Source organism: Cuculus canorus, chromosome 11, assembly GCF_017976375.1.
Source record: "Cuculus canorus isolate bCucCan1 chromosome 11, bCucCan1.pri, whole genome shotgun sequence".
NCBI lineage: Eukaryota > Metazoa > Chordata > Aves > Cuculiformes > Cuculidae > Cuculus > Cuculus canorus.
Window position 1 is genome coordinate 9,558,616 of NC_071411.1, and position 17,338 is coordinate 9,575,953.

Consider the following 17,338-nt stretch of genomic DNA (forward strand, 5'->3'; position numbering starts at 1 on the left):
GAGAAAGCTGAAATAAAGTGACCTTGTAATTAAGCAGCAGTTGATGATAATTCTCAGATTATTATTGTGGTTCAAGGAACTCAGTCGTTTTATAACTAATTGCTGGTTCAAGGGACAGAGCACAGTCACACAGCTGGAGGCATAGAGAGGGTAGAGTTGGGGCAGCCTGGTTTTAGACCAGCATCAACTGGGTCACTGATAAGCATAATTGGATCTAATTGCAAGCAATCTCTGAAAAAGATGGTCTCGTTCCTCTTCCTATCCATACCATATTCTTGCTTGCATAAATTGTAGGAACTGCTCAGCCCCGGTTAATTTAATTCAGCACACTGATCAGATGGGTCAGAAAGGTCAGAACTTCTTGGCACAGGCCTAAACATTCCCAGGACAAAGACTGAAATATTTACTCTGCCTTCATCCTGATGCTATAAGACCTGCTTCTCAGTGCAAGTAATTCTAGGTTGCTACAGATTGTGCTGTTATCTTTGCTTATTTTAACAAGGGCAGGGCCTACTGCTATTTGCTTACTTAGAAAAGAAAGTCCCCAAACATTTTACCACTTGTCAGAGAGAATTCCAGGGCCTCTGGGGTTGCTTTGTGCCATTGTTCTTCCCCGGATGCTTCCAGGTAGAATTGGAACACAACTCAATTATGTTTAGCTATGATGAGGTAGTGAAGTGTGTAGTAAATATTATTGTTTCATTAGGAGCTCTGCATTTAATTTAGATACGTATTCTGCACAAATGAGAAAATGTTGCAGTCTTTAATGATAGCACTGCCCTGTGTGATAATGATGGTTTGTATCCCAAGCCAGACACTCCGACAGTGAAGGCCTACCCTGCAAAGCACTCAGCCCCTGAGGCAGGGTGGGAAAGACAAAATGAAACAGACATATTGGGAGCACATCTCAGACAGCCTTTAGGTGTTTGTTGGCAGAAGGAAATATCTTTTCTGTTTCGCTCTTTGGCATGGATCACAGCACCTGTGGGCAGTTTGTAGCCAGGCTTCTGCCTGCTCTCTGTTCCCCCTCATCCACAGACAATGTGATGACCAAGAACTGTTGAGCCAGAACTCCAAGTTGGCAGGAGACAGTTGCCTTTCAAACTGCAATGCCTTTGCATTTTCTGTCCTTAGATGGATCTTGGAGCTGCCTCTTCAGAGATTATGAACTCCCTCTCGAAGATGTTGTATCAGGCATCTGAAAACATCACACCGATTATGGGAGAGCTGTTTTTTTATCAGAGGAAAATCTGAATTATTTTCATGCACTGCTCTTTCTGCTTTGATAACAACACCCCATTTGCAGTTGTAGGGTGGTTCAAACAAAGAATTTCTGAGAGCAGAAAGATTTTTGCATACACTTTATATCTTACAGAAGCTAGATGAAAGAAGCAGCCTAAATACTTAAACAGGGTAGACCACAATAAGGAGAAATTATTTGTGATAAGTCACTGCTGCATCCCAACTACTTCTACACTGACAACTCCAAAGAAATATTCACATTGCTTTTGGAGATGTTCCTTGGAGCTTAAAGCCTGGCATAACATGAGGAGCGATTTTCATGATGTTGAGTTGACTTTTAGCCTTCCCTAACATGCCTGTTGTGGCTTGGAAATGATCAGCTAGACTGACCGCATTGTCATGTGCCACACCGCTATTTACGTGCAGTAGCCATGCTCCTGCGCATGGTGCTGCACCGACATATAAAGCAGTATCACTCAGAAAATGTTTGCTGTAACACTTTATACAAGCTCAATTTCTCTCCCAGAGGTAGCTGTGATCTTTCTTTGTGCCTAATTTATGTCCTAGTTTACCAGCTTGTTCTTGTCTCAGTCACGGTTCTTGGACACAGCGAGGAAAATGTCAGCAGTAGCTTTGTTATGTGAAATCAACTGCTAAGCAATAAAGCAGTACTTTCCACTTTCTTCTCTGATGGGTCAAATGCTGGTTTCTTTTAGGCTTTAATTAAAAGTTCCCTTATTATCAAACTGTTAACGTGTGCTGCTGTTGATAATTGTTGAGGAGAGGATGGCAGGCATAGAAGTTCACTTATGTGTAGAGAGATTACAAAACAATTTGTAGGGATGCCACTGGCAATCTTAGCACCTCATAGCACCCAGTTAGTCATACAGCGCTGTCTGAGACCAGTGGTCCATCAAATCCAATCCCTTGCCTCCAGCATTGCACAAGATGTGCTGGTGTACTTTATTTACTGTGTTCAAAAACATTAATACTCTTCAACGAAAATGTCTTACAAGAGAGAAATGGAAACAGCCATAGTGGTGATACCTGAGAACACACTTTTCCTTCGCACTCACATGGAATTCTCTAGTCAACAGACTTACTAAAAACTTCTCTAAAAACTTACTAAAAACTTCTCATTCCAATGCCTATCCTGCTACCCTGTTGCCTCCCTTGAACATCTGTTGAAACAGATGTGTCTTGGACCATATCCAGCCAGATAATCACACTGTGGTCCCAGAGACTGAGCACATCTCAGAGGTGAACACGCCATGAATATCCTGACAGTAGCCTTCTCTCTTCCAGTTCTATCCTATAAGCGATGGTAGTTGTAGTGAAGTAATATAGGGAGAGAAGTGACTTCTTAACAGGAACAGAAAATGTAAATTGTGTTTTATATATCAAATTCTTACTCTTACAATGCTTCTGTACTCACATGGTGAAATAGGAAATAGCAGAACTATATGCTATCCACTTTACATTGTGTGGCTCACATTTTCAGCAGGGCTTCATCCAATCTTTTTTTGATTGTCTCATTATAGCTACTGGTTGTCACCTGAAATAAACCATATGCACTAGTACTGGGAATTTAAAAAAATCTCTTGGACCTGCTACTCATTTGAGCCAAAAATGGGGAGCTGCCAAGTTGCTCTCATAAATATAAAAAGTTAAATCTGGTATGGAAATAAGAGCCAGAGTGATTAAGAACTGATTTGCAAAGCAAGGACTGCAAACTTGTTTGTTTTCACACACCTGCTCTCCACTTCAGCAGTACAATAAAGCGAGGCATACCTAATGCACCTTTCCCCTAATTGGATAACGCACTCAAGGGAATATGATCAGGCAGGGCTTTTAAGATCACACCACCATTTGCCCAATTATACCTAATGACAACACATTGTTCCTGCAAAATACATCTTTATTCCTTGGTAGGTTACATTTCCTTTTAGCATTTTACCTATTGATCCAGCAGTACCTCATGTAGAACAAACTTCTTTGTTGGCAAGGCTGGTTTATAAGACCAGAAAAATCTTCTATGTCATCTTCTCAATGTCTGACCAAGTCAATGAGAGAAAAAGCTTGTTGTATGGAGCATGACAGATTTTAGCTATTTTTGTAAAACAAAGCAATAAAAGAATGTCTGTATAGTTTGGGCTCTAGAGATAATGCATGTTCTGTGCTCACTATTTCTTTGTGCACTTCCTGCTTCGATTTCATAAAGCATCTTCAACTATGTGAAGAAGGTGCCTGCACTGTTTAGCACTTAGAGAAAATGATAGTTTTAATCTTGGATTCCAGGTAGGTATATACTCACTTCATTACAGAAAATGAGATGTTTGCTGAACAAAGCAAACTTTTTCTTAAGAGTTTGGAAGGGCTTGAAGATAGCTGGTGAAATGATGTACCCATAAATAAAACATTTTTGTGTCTGTCTGTTCTGAGCATTCGTGACTAGAAGTACTGGCTGACGAGTAAGGACAAGGTTAGATTCTGATTGCTCTCACAAATTGTCTCCCTAGTTATTTCTACTAGTTGCAAATTGCAACAGAAGAAATACTTTTTTTACAAATGCAGAACCATTTCTCAACTTCATTGTTGTGGCACTTGCTCACTGCCATCGTTCAGCACTTTCTAGTGCTGGCTCTGGTCTCCAGACCCTTGCCTAAAAGAAATAAATGCATCCTTGCCTTTTCCAAAAGTAATCCTGATTTTTGCCCAACCCTAACTGCAGTTGGCGAGGGAATAGTTTCAGTATTGGCCCACACACTACTTCTGTTTTGAGTAGTTCCCCCCAGGGCCTGCTATGGAATATGAACATTCCTCCCAGGACGTCCACACGTTAACCCTCCTGTTCCTTTTCCCAGTTCTCCCCATGGAATAGCTGGAGCTGATTCTATTGACTTGAGTGATTTTATTAGGTCTCTTCTTCAATTAGATGAACTTTGGGACTGAACAACACAACCGGCCAGTAGGTCTTGCAGTCAGATAAGTTATTTCTCAGGGACTGTATTGGTACAATTGAGATCAGCATTTGACCTAGTGAGACTTAGAGCTGCTCAGAATGAGCTCTGGTAGGAACCGGTTTTGGAGGAGTGAGTGGCAGTTCTGACTGTGCCATGCATGCATTAATTGCTAACTACTTCAACTCAAGCAGCCCAGCACACGTGCCACTTTATCAGGCATTGAATGTACCCAGCAGTGTAGGCTGGCACGTGCAGATGTCTCGCAAACCTTGCTCAAGATCCTGTAGGAGCTCATTGACACGGCAGATTAATGTCAAACAGCAGTCCCCTTCAGTCAAAATTGCTCTTTGCTACTTATATACTGAGCTGATAGAAACAATTAAATTGAAGAAGAGCTCCTTTATTTAATGACACTTCATCTCCTCCAGCACAAACAGAAATTACAGATTTTATTGCTGCTTTTGGCTTGTATCTGTGTTTGCATTTTCTTATTTCTTACTAGATATGTTCTATGGATATGGAACAAAAAGCATGATGAACCTAAATTTCTCAGGATGTCCCATTAAAAAGGTAACCTTACATTACTCAATTTAGTCTTTAAAATTTTCAGCCTTGTTGTCATAGTTTAGCCGTTAGCTGGCAGCTAATCACTATGTAGCCGTTCTCTCCCACCCCACACCACCACCAAATCCTTGATTTCTTAACAACAACCTAAAACATCAGTGTATTATTAACCTTCTTCTCAGACTAAATTTAAACCAGCAGCTACTGGGAAAAAAATTAACTTTCTCACAGCTGAACATACACACCACCTGGCAAAGACCAAAACAATATGTGTTATCACCATTATTCTCATAATAAATCCAAAATGCAGCAGCACCAGGAAGAAAATTTACTTTATCCCAGCTATAACCAGGACACTTGTAATTATTGTTGTCCTTCCTTTCAGCATTTCTCTTGAAATGTTCTCTGTACAGTGGGCTTCTTGTTGAGAACATTCAGTCTTCTTCTCACAAAGGTTCCTACCAGTAAATGGAGCTCAGGGAGTATACACTGGGCTTTTAATTCCATTGTGAAGCCTGAAAGCACTGAGGCTCTGAGAAATGCAACTGTACTTACCTGCTTGAATCCATTTTGTCTCCTCCACAGGCTTCATTTTCTACATGCATCCTCAGAAAGATGGCAAACCTGGCAGGTTTTTCTTACATTGAAAAATGGAAACATTTTTTTTCTCTTCCAGTGTATGAGAACTGGGAGTTTAGCACTCATTGTCACAAAGAGAGAAACTCATTATGCCACCAAATCATTCCTCCCAAGCTGTCTGTCTGAATATTGATCCCTTGTTCCCAAGTAAGTAAACCCTGCAGTTGATCATAATTATTCTGGGGCATCTCATTCCAGTGAGTGGATCAATAATGTCTTTCACGGTCCCCTGTTGAGTGTTCCTGTCATGCTTTGGCACTTCTGCATCACATGCTGTTCATCAGGAGCCCAGTGAAATAATTTGCCGTGGTGGTGAGAATGCTGTCAGCCACTTCACACTCATTTAGGTCTCAGCCAGGACACGACATGAAGCCTTGGATGTACAGCACTTGTAACGAATGTCAGTGTTAGCTTCACACTGTCCCTCATACCGAGGCTTCAAGGTTTCTCCTCGATGTTACGTTAAGTCAGACATATTGCCTATAGGACGCTTGTCATGAAGCTGCCTTTGAGCAGAAACAGGGATAAATATCCAAGTTTCCCTTTTCATCCAGAGGCTCAGAATAAACCTGTCAGAGAGTAGCGAGGCCAGAGGCTCACTGAGGGATGGACGACCAGAAGATGAGTGGCCACAAGGCCAGCCGGGCAGGGTCCTCACTGACCAAAGCTCACACTGCAGTGCAGTAAGCAGGGCAGGCCAAGGATGGCAGCCAGGGCAAACCAGGTCATCAGGGCACTTTGTGGTGATAAGGTTGAGCCAGGAGGTCAATCCATGGGTCAGGATCAGGTCCAGTGATAATAAGGAGGGTTGGACAGAGTCCAGTAGGTCCAGTAGGCCAGACAGGTCCGTAGTGACAAGGCAGGTTTGAGTTAAAGCTGGGACATCAGTCCATAGTCAGGATCCAGATCAATGGGGCACAGCAACGGAAGAGTGAGAACCTGGTATGCTTTCCATGTAGCTCAGGCAGGGACTGAAAGCCCAAGCGTGAGCTGAAACAGGACTCCTGGGCCTGTGGGCAGGGATGTGGATGGAAGCTGCAAGTGAGGCTGTTCAGGCCTTTCTGGTGCACTCAGGACCCTGGCAAAACCTTTCAGTCATATTCAAAGCAATCAGTTTTGCAGCCAGTTCCCTTGCTGGATTTCCTTGATCTTTTCTACCACTGCTGCTGCAGGATATATTTGAAGAAGAGCTTTAGTCCTCAGTGTTCCCAGCTGCACAGGGATAATGGAAGAATCTGCATGCCCAGCCTCAAGGTGTGCCAGAGAGCTTCAGGTCAACACTTCCCTCCACTGATATTCTTGGTGCCCCTCCTGCTTCAGCTCTTCGTGTCCTCTGAGAACAGCCCTGAATCCAAATCTGAGAGCAGACCTTGATGCAAATCCGAGAGTCCCTCTGCCACCAGCTGGTGTCCCAGGTCTTCCTCCGTTCTCTTGATCCTCTGGCTATTGTACCAGGCTAACCCAGTAGTTTGGGCTGGGGCTGCCATGTCTCCCGTTTTTCCCACTTACTTTCTTCTTGCTCTTCTTTCTTATAGCTATTATTTCTGCTTTTTTCTCATCTATTCTTTGATTATTGTCCTGACTCTTAATGTACATTGAGATTATCTCAATGTCTTCCCTCAATGTAAGTTAAAATCTTTCTTTGATTATTTGTGATTAATGTTTTTCTCTTGAGTGTCAGGGCCCTTCAGGCACTAATAGACCTTAATGCCCCTGAAGAGCCTGACCTGCGTCCCCCACCCAACCCCCTGCCTATGGATCTGTTTAGACAGGCTTGTTGTACTGGCCTTCAGTCCAGACATGTCTGTGTTCTACCCAGAGAGTTAGACATGTGCCTATCTTAAATTATATCTGAATCTTTCTGACAGATGAGGCCAATTGTGTGTTTTTTATGCACAAACCTTGGTAATTAAAAAACTGTCAAATAAGAGTATGTTTTTTTTGGGGGGGCTTTTGAGGTTTCTCAGGGATCTGTTTTTTTCTTTTTATACAGCTTTGGTGATACAAATCCCATTTCTTGTTTACATGTGGTTATGGATACAACAACTATTTGCTGTAAATTTCTGTTAGATCTAGTACGACTATATCCCCACGAAAGTTTATATTAGATAACTGCTGGTGCCTTTCACCACTTTCAACATTCTGAGCTCACTTACACGACTGGAGACTAAGAAATATTTGTATCTGCCCTAGAAGTGTAAACAAATAAGTCTGTAATGGTAGTGCAGAAAAAATGTTTATAGAAAGTATTAAAAATAAAATTAAAAAATGTCTCCTGCCCCATACTCTCTTCATCATTGTCACTTGAAAGAAAAGCTGTATTCTTAGATCATAGCTTGGAGCCTGAAAGAAATAGGCCGCTATAAGATTTTGTTCTGAAGGAAAGATGTTGGGTAGAAATTTGATCTGCCAGCACTTTGTCTGATCACATGTGAGCACCAACGAATAAAAAGCCTGCATCCTGGATTTTTTGCCTGCATTGGTTTAATGCACGCGTAATGCATGCTTCTGTAATTCTTTGGGGAGGAGTAAAGTTTAACTTCAGAGAAAGGAAATACCAGTGACAGTCTGCTAAGGAAATATACAGCACAGTGACCCATTCAACTTATACCCGAACAACTCTTGTTCTGTATATATTTCCCCTACAAACCAATTCTCATAGCATTCATTAAATTTTTATTAATATGGGCTGGACTGTGGCAAACAAGGTATCAGCAGCACCTCATTATAGGCAGTTTTCTGCCTGCTCTCCAGTCTGCCTAGGCACGCTCAGTGGACTTCGGGGAACAGGTCTCTTGCACAGTATTCCTGCTTGCAAAGAGCTAGCAATCAAATTGCTGCACGCTCCTTAAGCTCTGATGAATTTCTATGAAATAAAACAGTAAGGGAAGAAGCCTGTGTTTCTCTTTCTCCAAAATGAACCATTACGGTGATCTCCTATTGCTCAGTGATCATCTTGCTAGAGACAAGTATCAATTTGGTGCATGCAGCTCTTCCCAGAAACAGTGACAAGACTTGGTAGGAGCCAGACAGCTGCCAAAGACTGACAAAGCCTGTCATAAAGCAGCAGACAGCTTTCCTGCAAACATCCCTTGGGATGGGGATTCACACAGAACTTGGGTATGTTGGCTTTTTGCCAGATGCTCCCTCAATTGCACAATCCCACAACCAACCCTTTTCCTACATTAGACTGCTCCTTTCTATCCCATTGGAGTGGTTTCTCTTGAATTAAGTAAAGGCAAACCGTCCCAGTGCAGTAGCACTGGGAATGCTCTTTAACAGCTCCTTAATGATGTTGGTCCCTACAGGATATAGTTCATATCTGAACCATTAGGCATTTTTGTATTTCTAATGTTGATATAAGAATATTTGAATATTTTATCTTTTCCAAAGCGTCAGTCACATTGGCTGTGGTCCCTGGGATATATAGCTCTTTGATTCAAGTTCTGCAGATGTTGTTACAATGCCATGTTCATTACAAGCTGATGGTTCTTACATCTAATGTATAATGTGGGTCATTCTGTCACTGTAGTAAATGGTGTGACAGCTTAGAAAACTGGTAAGAATTATGATTTTTCCTTGTCTATATGAGCTGGGTAGGTATTAGAATTAAAATCTCATGCTGGTCGCCCAGATGGGCTGGTCCCTCGCTGTCACATTTCCAATTACTATGTTCATCTTTCCATTTTCTTTCAATGCCTAAAAGGATCATATGGGAAGGAATTTGGGTCTATGCAGAAAATGGATTGAGGTTTAACAAGCAAATGCCAGATAAAATACCCTTTTAATTTGCATAATGCAAATATTTGAAAAGTGGGGGAAATACTAAATTAGCAAGAGGTTTACAGGAGCAGTGCAAGACAACGTTAGACCACAAAGTGTGACAGTGAACAATAACTTGGAGAGGCTGGGAGTAAGTAAGAATTACCGGGGTAATTTAAAGCAACTTAATTACCTTAATTTTAAAATCTTATGCCTCTTAGAATTTCAAGCAGGCTCTTCATGTTTTGACTGCTTGGATGAGATGCTTGGATCCCATATCTTTACAATAGAAGAGCCCACTCATAACAGTAAAGTTATACGACTTGATTTCCCACTTGATCAAACTTGGGCTTTTTATGAGCCTCATGTAAGCAATTCAGAGTCTGCGGCTCGACTGCCATGGGTGAATAATGAACGGAAATGCAAGGATGTAGCTGCTTTGTTCTAGGGGCATTGAGCACCAGCTCAATGACGTGAGAATTTAAAATCAGGCCATACACACAAGCAAAGCTTAAAGGCAATAGGAGTTGCTGTAATGTAACTGTTCTTATTGACCGCATTGTGTTGATGTGTATCGATAATTTCTGTTGAATGCTTTCCATTTAGATTTGATGATGTTGGGACTCTTCAAGTGACAGGGCATAAGGCGTGGTGAGCTGCACTGGTTATGGGGGAAAGTGTAAGGCTCTGAGTATGGGCAGGCAAGCGAGTTACCCAAAGAGGGTAAGGTATGTACTATGCTGGCTGTTCAGTGAGTACATGGTTTTTCTGTAGTTTGTTCCTTTCCCACTGAGAGAGCCATTACCTGTATGTGCTGCAGGGCAGATAAATGCATGCAGGCTTCTAGCACAGCGTGCCTGACCCTGTGAGTTCACTGCCTGACTCACTTCATGGTCCTTTACACAGCACAACTGAGTTGGTCCCACAGGGTATGGTCTTCCTTCTAGTTATGTAGACTTTGCGGTTGAACTTGATCTGCTTTGACTAGGCTTGCAACCAAGTACTGAACTGGGAATTGGAGTCTGATGCAGTGTCTACATGACAGAATTCTGTGCAGCTCCATTTATGCAGTGTGAAGAAAGCTCATCCCTGCCTGGCACCAACAGAAACCTCTGGAGCTCTAGCAATATACCTTATTTTATTCAGGTTTATAGTAGCATTTTAAATAAATTTAAACAAAACTACCAGAAATTCTCTTAGCTGTATTACATATGCATAGTCTTCCTGTGCTAGTAAAGTACTTCTAATGAACATAGAGCAAAAATTTTAAGGTATACTCCAAAAAAATTGCTAGTAGATTTGTATTACATAACTTACCTGCAAGTCAAGGATTGAGCTTGACCCAACACATTGTTTCCATCCTCTCTTGTTATGATATTATGTTACTGCAAGCTTAATTTCACACTGATTAATGGAATATGTCAAACATAATTTTAGGTTAATACACTGGGATTGAATTACATAATATTGCGTAGTCTTTGTGTAGCAGTCTGAATAGAAGCCTGTTAAGTGCTCTAAAACTTTGTGCATCTATAGATGCTGTAAACTGAGTGAGATTGAAAATAGGGTGGATAGATTTTAAGAAGAGAATTCTGAGCACGTCTTTATTTAGTGTAGAAATTAAATGGTCACACCCCTTTTTTATGCTGTTGGAACAACCACTGGGGTTTCTCAAAAGCTTTATGTGAGGATCTTGTCTTTTACAAAAGCAAATTTTTTATTGGTACTTGGAAACATAGAAAACTGAATGACAAGGAGGTACCTTGATCTCATTCCTGTCTGTAGAATGGCTCATCAGTTGCTCAACTCAGACCATCATTCAGTTTATAGGTACTCTACACTTCAGGGCACACAGTGTGCATAACACTCTTCTCAAGCCAGGCTCATTCTCTTGTTCTCTCTCATACACACAGTTAAAACGGAGGACAGGGGAAAAAATGGAAACGAGGACTTCCTGCATTCTTGCATTTCTTCTTTTCCCAGCCTGATTTGTGCTTCTAGGCAGATTGTGAATATTCAGCTCACACAGTACAGCCAAAGCAGAGCCTACACCCAGCAGTCTCTTGAAAATGGAGAGAATATGCTCTATACAAGTCTGTACTTCACAGTCTGTTCCCTGAACCAGCTCATGTGGCCTGAATAACTCAAAAGGCCTGCAGCTTCTGCATTTCAGCTCTATCCCAGCTGCATTTCAGTGGATAAATGGTTCTTAGGTGTTTCAGCTGAAGTTTGCAAAGAACTTTCTAGGGAAAAAAATATGGAGAAATGTATTTGTGAATTAATAATAATCAGGTTTGTTTATTAATCTCTAACTGACCTGAATCTCTCCATGTTTCCTGAATCCATCGTAGCACTAAATGGATTTGAATAAAAGCCCATTATTACAAACCCACCTTTGTCTGTATCTGTAATTCAGTGTTCCAAGCTTAGCTCCTCATATAGCTTTTACATGAACATGATGTGTGAGGCAGAAAAAACATTTAGACAGCAAAAGCAGCTGCTAACGAGACATGGCAAACAGGCAGTGAAGTCCCTGTGGTCCAAACACAGACAAACACAATCAGTCTGAATGATGTAGTGCTGTCATATAAGTTTACAAGAGTTTAGACTAATGAGTTGTGTGTTAACATTTGATTAATTGTCACTGGTCATGATGTAGCTGAGTGCTGCATCAGAGGAACAGTATGAACTCTAGGGATAGAAGCATGAACAGTGCAAACCCGCTCCTTCCCGTTGGAGAAGGACACGACTCAATTAACCAGCCTGAGCCAGAGGCTGTGATTTATTCCACCTGAAGATCTGGCCCATGTGGAACCCCGTAACCTCTACAATGATACAGTTGTGTTGTGTGCCCCCTCCTCCCCAAGTGAGTGACCTGCTCTCCAAGGTTTCATTAATCTACCACCTCCTCGGTTCAGGTATTCTTCCCATTTTTTGATTCTCAGACAAGAGTTCAACACAAGTTTTGAGTTAAAAATACAAAACCAAGGAGAAGTGGGGTAGCAGTGTGAAATAAAAATGGTTGAAATGTCCAGAATGGCTATAGATCAGATAATAGCTTGTGTTTTAATTGGAAATCATACTTGCATCCATTTCGAGTCCAGGGTGCAGTTTTGTAGGAAGCAATAAAGGACAAATATGAAATTCTAGCCCAGACACTAGATATAAAACATAGGTTTCAGCCCTAACTTGAGTGCATGCTCTTCCTAGAAATTGTCAGTATACACAGTTCTGCTGTGACCCTTTTTTCTGGTTTTGGGGCAGTGTGTGCGTGTCTCTTTATCACACCCCCTGTGTGCAATAGCGGTGTCTTTCTGCTGCAGATTAATCGTGCCAGGAAGAGCCGTGGAGCTTGCCTATCTGTTTTCAGAGGTGTGTCGTGCAGACATATCCTAGGCAGCTATATCGCAACCCTTCCATCCTCCTTTGTTCTTCAAAGCAATAAAATTGTGTTTTCTCTACAGTTAAAACAACGGTTCTGTATCACTTAAGTGAAAGAGGGAAGCTCTAATCTAACAGGAAAAACGACGAGGCAACACGTGACATCAGAGTGCTGTGAATTCTATGTATGCTGGTGATCTTCAGGGGCGTGGATTAAAAAGTGAAGTATACCCCCTGGAAGTGATCTGTCCAGAAATGACAGCGATCATTGTCTCATATTTGGTCAAAGAAGGCCTTTGATTTTGAGAGGTCTTAGATGCTGTACTTGATCACTGCAGAAGAAGAGCTACACAGAATTTCCTCAGCAACTCCTTAAGTTTTTAAAGTACTCCACTAAATTTAGCCAGTTAAATTCCAGGGGAGTTGAGCATTGTATCTGTGTTTCTTCACAGAAACTGTGATTTGAGTTCCGCTGCCCCAGTGTGTGAATCTTAGGGCTTATGCACAGTTTCAATGACACTGCGTTCTGAATTTCCCCGAGGAATCAGGGATTAAATTCTATCAGGAGCACCCACAGTTTATCCTTATCAACTACCTTTAGCCTTCTTGTATTATACTGATTTCAAGAGAGCTAATGGTCTATATAAAGGCTGCTCACAGCAGAAGGAAGTTGGCATCTACTCATGTACTGAGGTTTGTGCTAGCAGAAGAGCATTTCCATCACACCCAGCTTGCCTGTAGTTAAAAATCACGCTTATAAGCTCTGCAGTGCTTCTGTGTAGACTACAATAACAGCAGAGAAACGTGATATTTTTCTCTTGTTATAATTTTTGCTTCTTCAGTGAGGATTTTTGTGGGGAGACCTCCGGGATGTTTGAGTTTTGGGCAGGCTACTGCCCAGGCTTTCAGCCATCATAAAAGTATGGACACACGAATTCCCTGTTTCCCTGCGCCTGACGGAACTCCGGGAGGGCAGAGGAGAGCTGGATCTGCAGAGCTTGTCATCCTCGCCTGCCTTAGCCTCCACAGTCTGGAGAGGATACAGGTATTTGTAAAAGTGGCATCATTTCCCCGTGTCTTTCTCCCGCCTTCTGACGGGAGGTCCCTGAAGGGTCCCGGGAGGGCAGCGGCAGAGGACACCCCGGCGCTACCTTTGGAGACAGCTCTGGCGGGAGGAGCCGCGGGGACCCACCGGTCCCGTCCCGGGCGCTGCTGCCCTCTGCCGGGCCGAGAGGCCGTGCGGCGGGGCCGGGGGAAAGCAGCGAAAGTCGTGCTACTCATTGCTTAGTCTGGTGTGATTGACAAATAGAACCTTTGTGTGTAGGTAACGGAGGGCTGCGGTGAACTCAAAGCCATGGTAGAAAACATACTTGAGACCTTACCTGGAGTGTTGTGTCCAGTTCTGGAATTCTCAGCATAAGAAGGAGATGGAGCTGTTCCAACCAGCCCAGAGGAGGCTGCAAGGATGATCCGAGGGCTGGAGCACCTCCCATACAAGGACAGGCTGAGAGAGTTGGGGTTGTTCAGCCTGGAGAAGAGAAGGCTCAGAGGAGACCTTATAGCGACCTTCCCGTACCTGAAGGGGCTCCAGGAAAGCTGAAGAGGGGCTGTTCACAAAGGTTTGTTGTGACAGGATGAGGGGCAATGGGTATAAGCTGGAGAGGGGCAGATTTAGACTGGACGTAAGGAGGAATTTCTTCACAGTGAGGGTGGTGAGGCACCGACACAGGTTGCCCAGGGAAGCTGTGGCTGCCGGATGGGGCCTTGGGCAGCCTGATCCAGTGGGAGGTGTTGCTGTCCATCGCAGGGGGAGTGAAACTGGATGCTCTTCAAGGTCCCTTCCAACTCTGACTATTCTATGATTCCTGCCTGGTTGTGGGGAGGATCAAAGCAGTGGAAAACTACACTGCCATTCCCTAATATATACAGGCAAAAGCAGCAGGTTTGCCATACACACTTTCTAGCAAGGACTGAGCTCCATAGTGCCTGTGTTCTCACTTGTTTCCGCTGCCTGGGTGCTGTTTCAGAGTCCCCCTAATTCATGAGGTGATGGACATAAATTTAGGCTTTGCATTTCATCTGGGATCTTGTGGTTGTTCCTGCGTCCCACCTGTGTTTGGCCTGCACAGATGATGTTCATAACCTCTGCAGCAAACACGTGTGTGATCCACATTCCTGGGTCAGTTACTTCGCACATCCTGGACTTGGGCAGTGAAAGTACACGTCCACAGATATTACCGGCTCGTTATGAATGTGAATTACTGGGCCTGATATATCAAAGGGGCCCTCAGGTTTGTTTTATGTTTTAGGAGCAGACATCAAATTAGTTCTGCCTGAACACCAGCAGCGTGCAAGTCCAGCCAGCATCACAGCCGAGGTTTGCTCCGAGGTTTGGCTTTCTCACATGTGTCACGATACACGAGGACAACACACTCGCTGGTGATGCCTCTGCACTTTGGTACCATGGGGTTCTCAGCCAGTGGCTGCTGTAAGGTGGTACCTGCGATCCAGCCTGACAGCTCTTACGTGGCGAAACCCCTGGATGGCTGGTGGGCAAGAGGAGCTGCTGGACTGCAGGGTCTAGCAAGGCAGTGGGGAGCTGTGCCCCATGCTGCCCTTGTCCCCTTGTCCCCAGCCCTCATATGCGCCGGGCAGCTCTGGCAGGGAAGACCCAGCGGGTGCTCCTGCGAGCAGGATCCAAGGATACCCAGAGACTTGGAGCAGGCTGGGCAGGGCAGGGGATGAGGCTCTCTTGGCAGCCCAGCTGCAGTGAGGTGACAGGGACAGGAGGTGGCACTGCTGGGTAAAAAAAAAAGTAGATTTCACGTGGTTGGTTGTGCTCCTACTCTGCCTGCAGCAGCTCTGCCTCACCGAGGGGAATAAATGTCCAGGGTTTCAGTCTGGGTCTCTGAAGACTGCTGGGAATCAACGGCAATTAAACAAGGAAACGTACAGGCATACCCAGCAAGGTGTCGTTCAGATCAGCCGTGAGGCTCAGATGCATTCCCTGTGGAGCGCAGCGATGCTGAGTGTTAAGGTAAATGGGGCCCCGTCCTCTAAGCATCAAACATCCTATATTTGGAAACTGGGGAAGTGCTCTCTCCCTGTCTTGGCAAGTGGAATGCAGTTCAGTTAATAGAGGATGCATCAGCATTGGAAATGCTATATAATTCTGGGTACTCTACACTGATTCTGTGGAGTTTGGACTTGACTGGATGAGAGGCCATTGAAAAACAAGGTCATCCTGAAATAGAGGGAGAAATGTGTGAGATTTGCTGCAGTGTTGAAGGCAGAAACAGGGCTAGTCGGCAGGGTGCTGGGTGCCTGGGGAGGCAAACAACAAGCCTGCAGATGACACAAAACTGAGAGGAATGGCTGATGTGCTACAGGAGGATGCTGCCATCAAGAAGGACCATGACAGACTGGAAAAATGGCCTGACAGGAGACCTCATGAGGTTCAAAGTCCTGCCCTTATGGAGGAACAACCCCAGGCACCAGTAGATGCTGGGAACCACACAGCTTGAAAGCAGCTTGGCAGAAAAGAACCTGGGTGTCCTGGTGAACACCAAGTTGAACATAAGCCAGCAATATCCCCCTGCCACAAGAAAGGCTAACGGTATCTTGGGCTGCATCAGGCAAAGCGTTGCCCCCTCAAGGGGGGGGTGATCATAGCACTGGTGAGGTCACACGTGGCATGCTGTGTCCAGTGCTGGGCTTCCCAGTACAAGAGAGACATGGACATACTTGAAGAAGTCCAACAAAGGGCTTGGTTGTTGCCAGCCTGTGCTATACACATTTCAGCCTGGCTCAGGCCCTGAGTGGGAGGAGGAATGATTTTCCATGAAAGCTGCTGTGGTGTTGATACCCAAGCTGAGCACAGAAGGGCTGAAGAATCCCAGCAAGGTGCTGAAATGGCAAGGAGCTGAAGGAATTCAGCACAACCCCGATCAGGCTCTCAGTAGCAGAAAGCAGTAGCTTGGCGGTGTCCTTGCCTTTGTCTGTCTGAAGTGCTTGGACAAATGTAAACAGCTTACAAAGTAAGAAAATAAAGCCTCGTCTGTAAGCTAAGGTGAGTAATAAAAGGAGAGTCTGTCCCAGAGGTACTGCTTTTGGTCTTCTCTGGTAAATGATACAGAAAATCATCAATCTGGAATTAGCACATTTTCCTTCTGGTTTCCATGCTATGGATTGGGACAGGATGCTGTGGAGAGGGAATGGTGGAAGTAGTACAGGAGCTGCTGTGTTGGTGAAACAGAGATGGGGAACTAGACCCAGCCACTGAAAAGAAAAAAGGAGACAAATATTAGGCCCTACCAAAATCTCCTGTTTTTTCATACTAAGAGTGCTTTTCTAAATTCTGCACCCAATGGTCAGAAATTCTCAAAAGCTCTCTCTTTTTGTCCCTGTCTTATCTTGCCCAGGCACTGATATGCTGATTCCACTTGAGATGCCATCTAATCAGCGTTGTGTGTAATTTCCTCCCACAATATCACCCCCTCCTCCCAGGAGGTAAGAAGGAAGATAATGTAGCCAACACCCTGCTGTGAAAAAAACGGATGTAGATGTAGAGTAGCTTGCATTGTTGCTGTATACATCAAACAGAGCCTTTCACACTTGAAGAATTGCACCCAAGCCGTTTAACGAGATCTACGAAAGGTTCACTACAGGTTGCTCAGAAGCATAGCTCTCTCTGGGGCTGAAGTTGCAGGCGGAGAGAGGGCTCGTGGTATTCTGTAAATCAGCATGAGGCATGACGAGTTTTAGTCAAGCCGCCTGCCCAAGCCTAA

General features: G+C 43.9%; 1 long non-coding RNA gene across 1 annotated transcript in view; it reads left to right on the plus strand.

The window, feature by feature from the left end:
- The window catches only part of LOC128853316 (uncharacterized), a 55,016-nt gene that overhangs the window by 32,377 nt on the left and 5,301 nt on the right, over positions 1–17,338 (plus strand). The window lies entirely within an intron of this gene.